This window comes from Austrofundulus limnaeus, unplaced genomic scaffold (assembly GCF_001266775.1).
Source record: "Austrofundulus limnaeus strain Quisiro unplaced genomic scaffold, Austrofundulus_limnaeus-1.0 Scaffold1448, whole genome shotgun sequence".
Classification (NCBI taxonomy): domain Eukaryota; kingdom Metazoa; phylum Chordata; class Actinopteri; order Cyprinodontiformes; family Rivulidae; genus Austrofundulus; species Austrofundulus limnaeus.
In genome coordinates this window covers 77,276-83,266 of record NW_013953850.1, presented here as the reverse complement: position 1 = coordinate 83,266, position 5,991 = coordinate 77,276, and positions in this window count along the sequence as shown.

Below are 5,991 nucleotides of genomic sequence, written 5' to 3'. Positions count from 1 at the left end.
CACACACATGACAAATACGGACTTTAAACGTGAAGTTTTATAACATTCACACTGGCGCGGTGGATGTGCCCTGAGCGTATATCCAAAGCGTGACTTTTGCTGTCCTGCTGTTCTTGTCGGGGAGGGATCTGTGGGTCAGGGTCGTCTGAGGAGGAAGCAGATGAAGGGAGTTCCGCACGGGAACTTTTATTTAAGATTTAAGTTTTTTTTTATTTCAAAGCTCCTTCTGGCTCAGCAGCAGAAGCATAAATATTACTATTAAGAAAGCTGATGATAAAGCTGAATTAAAATCTAAGTCTGATTATGAAGTGAAATTAAATATCTGACAGTGATCATTCCACTGTGTGGCTCTAATTCCTCACTTCACCATCTGTCAACATCATCATCATCAACATCACAGCTACAATACCAAAGTCTGAATGAGTATCAGTTTAAATCAGAGCAAAGCCAAAAGAGATTTAGGAACAGCTTGGTAGTGAAATGTTTCATTTTTGTCTTTTTACCTGTCAAATATTAAATGTTGTAGGTAGGGCTGCAACAATTAATAGATTAATCGACAACTAATCGATTATTAAAATAATAGTTGACTAATTTAATAATCGATTAATCGTTTTCTTTTTTTTTTGTTCTTTACTTTGTTTTTCTCTCCAAACTGCTTTGACACCTTCCACTGCCACATCTGCCTTTCTGTCCTTGACACACATGCACAGTAGTGGTAACTGGGGTAGGTCGTGGATGTCACAAGACATTATACAGACAGGCTCTGGTATCATGGCTACCCAGCAACGGAGCTCAAAAGTGTGGGATTATTTTAAGAAAATGAAAGRGAAACCTGTGCAATATCTGCAGAGCAGAACTTGCCTTCCACAGCAATTATTTTTAGTTAGCATATAGCTAAAATCTAACGATGGTTATATAATAGCAGCTGCATTCCGGCACGATAAGCTCTATGTTTTATATTCAATTAACGAATGATCTGATTAGTCGACTAATCGAAAAAAATAATCGGTGATTGATCGATTATAAAAATAATTGTTTGTGGCAGCCCTAGTACAGAGACATTCTTGATAAAAATCTGCTTCCATCTACCAGGATGATGAAGATGAAATGTAGCTGGACATTTCAGCAAGACAATGACCCCAAACACAAAGCCAAGGAAACTCTCAATTGGTTTCAGAGAAAGAAAATAAAGCTGCTTGAATGGCCCAGCCAATCACCTGACCTGAATCCAACAGAAAATCTATCGAAAGAACTAAAGATCAGAGTTCATAGAAGAGGTCCACGAAACCTTTAATATTTGGACTGTTTGTGTGGAAGAATGGGCCAAAATCACACCTGAGCAATGCATGTGACTAGTTTCTCCATACAGGAGGTGTCTTGAAGCTGTCATTGCCAACAAAGGNCAGCATTGAAGTTACTGCAACAACTGCTGCATATAGTGCTGTTTATGAAGGCTAAGCCATCTTTGGAAAGGTAAGCGGGAGGTTCTTTTTAATGAAAAGAAGCTTCTCTGCATTATCAGCTGTGAGCTTGTTTCTCTTTTCATCTATGATATGTGACATTGAGCTAAACAGCCTTTCGCTGTCTACGCTCGTGCATGGTGCTGAAAGGTATCTCTGTGCCAYTTGAGCCAGAATGGGAAACCTCAGTTTGTTAACCTCCCAGTATTGCAATGGATGATTTTGGCGAGATATGATGGGTTCTTTAATATATGTTTCTACCTGAATGACAGGACCCACTTGTGCACTGCTGGTTGTTGCTGATGCTTTCTCATGTACTATTTCGTCAAATACACTGTCCAGAGTAAGACTGCTGTTGGCCTGGGTCTTCTCCTTTTTAGCTGCTGGTTCCCCCACATCTTGCAATGTCCCAGCCTCTCCTTCTCCTCCTCCTCCTCCTCCTCCTCTGTGCGTCTCTCTTTCTCCTCCTCCTCCTCCTCTGTGCATCTCACCTATCTTCTGCAGCTCTGAGATCACCATATTCTTGGCTTCTGAAGCAGTGATGCTTGAGAAAAAGCAATCTTTGTACCTAAAACAGAAAGTATTGGTTAGCAGGTAACAGTACATAAATCAAATTAATTATAATTAATTAATTAATTAGTTCAAATTAATTTCAGCTTGTGCCATTTTGACCTAGGGAATGTTTAATCATGCACTTGTGTCAGAAACCAAAAAAAGATTCCCCAAAACATTGCTGTGTCTGATTATTGACTCTATTTCACTACCATTTCAATCAATATTTGTGTTGTTTTTTTATTTCTCACAGATAAAAGATCAATGAGGACAATTCACTATATATATATTTTGATCAATGTAATATGTAGATGTAAGGGGGGTTTGCAAATATGTAAAATGAACTATTTTCATTTCACATCTTGATTATACTTAAGACAAATAGAAAAAATTTCATACAGAAAAAATACTTTAAACTATTTTTAAAACACTTTTAAACTACGGGTCAATTTGACCCACAACATAACAGGAGTGTTAAGCATAATGAAAAATTTCATTTTCCCCTTTGTTGTCTAATCAAGAAACCCAGATACAGTATTTACACATTTCATTTAGCTTGGATCGAGTGCTGTTGCTATGCAGTAGAGTGGGTTTTTTTCWGAGTCACAGAAACGTCTCTTCACGGCTGCTGCCAGGGTTCCCTTCATAGTTTTGATGCCATGGTCCTCATCTGTTTCTCTGCTCAAAAACCTTTCAGCACAGTCACAACAGGAATCACGTCAGAGGCCATAGCTTCAGCGGAGCAAAGTTGTTGCGTTAACTCCTCAAACGGAGCTAATACTCCTACAATCTTTTCAAYGAGTGTCCACTGGTGAGCACTGAGGTTGTCCGGCAACTCATATTCAGACCCAAATACTCCCAAAGCCCGCTTCTGTTCAAGGAGAGACTGGAGCATGTAAAAGGTGCTGTTCCAGCSGGTCTGTACATCTTGCTGGAGTCGTCTTATGGGCTGGTTGAGCTGCAGTTGAATGTCTTCCAGGCGGGAGGATGCCAAGGTAGAATGTTTAAAATGTCCGACAGAAACTACTTCAGCTATGCTTCTCTGAGCCAGAAGCCCCTCATTAACAGCCAGCTGGAGGGTGTGAGCGATGCAGGGTAGGCTAGGAAGGCCAGCTTCACTCAGCGCTTTGGTCATGTTTTTGGCATTGTCCCTGAGCACAACATGAACGGAACTTTTAGGAATATTTCACATCTGAAGCATATCATCAAATGCACCTGCTATGGCAGTGCTAGTGTGAGAACCCCGAAGCTGCTTTGCCTGTAAAACAGCTTTCTGCAGAGTGAAATCTTCTGTTATCCACTGAGCAGTTAAGCTAAAAATAGATAATGGACTGACACTGCTCRTCCAGATATCTGTTGTGAAGCTTAACGCCGAAACGTCCTGCAGTAGACTGTTAACGTGCTTTTTTACCAAGTAGTGCATCTTTGGTAATCCCTTTTCAACTATTTGGTGGCGGCTGGGAACGTCATACCGAGGCTCCAATACATTGAGAAGACGACGAAATCCAATATCATCGACCACGGAAAATGGCTGATCATCCAGGGCAATAAATTCGGTAAGCGCTTCGGTTATCCTTACCACACGTGGATTGTCTGGTGCCATTTTCTCACGTTTCTGGAGAACTTGCTTCAATGTTGGTTGTGTTGCGCTACTGCTAGCACCAACAAACTCTTTGAATTCTTTATCATGTCTTGTCCTCAAATGTTTTATCAAATTGCTGGTGTTAAAACATCCAACTTTCGCTCCTCCCCTTGATAGTTTAGMARAGCACARCAGACAGTCTGCTTGTTTGGTGTCCTCCGTGCTGATTTTAAAATATTTCCAAACCGCCGACATGTTCCTTCTTCTTCTACCGTCATCTTCTTCTGTTATTCGGGGGTGCGGTCAGAAATAACTTGTCAGTGCATTAGCGCCACCGCCTGGTATGGATTGTTGTTTACCCTTAGGTATCGGTTAAGAGTACCGACCGGCTTTTACGAGTACGAGTAGTTGATGCTGGTATCAGACCCGATATCGGTATCGGGACACCCCTACTTTATTGTAATCTGTGCTTTAAATAAATCTTTGTTTTAAATACAATTTACAAAACATGAAAATCTGCAATTTGCATTAATTGTATCTTATATAGCCTATCTCATATCTAACATTCCTTTTTCTACCTGGATTACAGAGATGCATCATGACATTGCCTACAATACACAATGACAGTAAGCATATTTGTATGCTTAACTAAAAATTTTGGGCTACAAAATATATAAAATAAATCTTATTATCTTTTTCAGATTAAATAAGCCTACATCTAATGTTTTGTTTAGTAGATTTGCAATAAGTTCTTTGATTGGAGGAAAAAAAACCTGTGTGATTGGCTGGTGATGTGGTTCATTTACATACAACTTATGTTGCGAGTAGGGCTGCAACGACGAATTGATAAAATCGATAAAAATCGGTTATTAAAGCCATTGGTAACGAATTTCATTATCAATTCGTTGTGCCGTGCGATTTACGCTTCCCTCCATGTGGCGGAGCCATTTACGTCACCCGCAGAGCGTTGTCAATGTTTTGTGGTTTTTTTAAATGTAGTTATATACAGTATTGTCTGACTTTTACTTTTTGAAATAAAGACACTATCAGCATTGCTGTTTGTTTTTCATTGAGTTAAATCCATAAGGAAAATATCAGCATATTTACTCACTCCTAGGCATAAAGTGTGCAGTAACTGTAAGTTCATTTATTAGAAAATCATTTTGGTTTTGTTTTATTGCATTTATAAGCAACGGTTTGCTGTAGCAGGGGATGAGTATTATTTACAGAATAGCACAGAATGAACAACGACAAACAGCAGCTACTTTTAAAAGACGTTACTGCTCCGAACTGAGCCGAGAGGAGCCGGACTCAGTAGTGCAAAAGACTATTTTACTTAATCTGTTATTAATTTTAAAAGACAAATATAGTTTCCTCCTTATTCAGTTTAAATATTGTGACAAGAATTCCCTGTGACTACAAATTCATCTTCAGCTGTTGAGTCTGATTATAGAAGGGTTAATGAATAAAGGAGGCCCAATAATAGGATAGATGTATGTACTGTTAAGCAAAGTTCTGTTCATAAAGCACCCATTTTGTAAACTCTGTTTTATCACTTGTTACTTATAATCTCTCCATCTAGAAATAAGTAGGTTTGAATAGGGTTGGGCATAATCGCATCGTGTGTGATTAATCGTCAGAAAACCATTAATCGATTAATTTTTGGCACTTGACAATTAATACGATTAATGCCAACAGGTAGAATCCGCTCGCTGCTCCTTTCAGCTTCAAGTATGATGAACATTAAAAAAAAGTTCTGTAATTTATTTATCTATCAACACAATTTAAAATTTGATGTATAGCCTGAAGTTTGTAATTTTGACACAATTTGGAACCGATTTTTATGAAGAGCAAATCTTTCCCACTAAATTGGTCATGTGACTATGAAATAAGGGTGTCCAGGGACTCCAGGGGATTAATCGTCAAATTTATCGTTATCGGCTGAATACAACAATTAATCGTGATTTATTTTTTTGCCAATATTGCCCAACCCTAGGTTTGAATGAATACTTTGAAGTTTAAAGATATAAATTCCATATATTTTTTATTATGCGCACAAACTGCCAGAAACAAACGCAAGCCGCGCGACGCAAATACTCTGAGACAATCATGATTTGAGATGGCTCCAGGTTGGCACCTCTGCATCATGTATGAGAAATACACATTTTTTTCAGTCAGTATTTAATACAGCTGACAAAATTAATTGTTAAAATATTTATGATGTGCTTCTGTTTTTTTAATTCAGGAGATTATAAAAAATCCTTCATGTTATGAAAAGACCCTCTTGATTCAAGAGAAAATTCTTTTTTTTGAGAAAATGGCTGCTTTTCAATTAAAGGCACAGTGTGTAGGATTTTTTGTTTTCAGTGACATCTAGTGGTTGAGTGGTTGAATCAT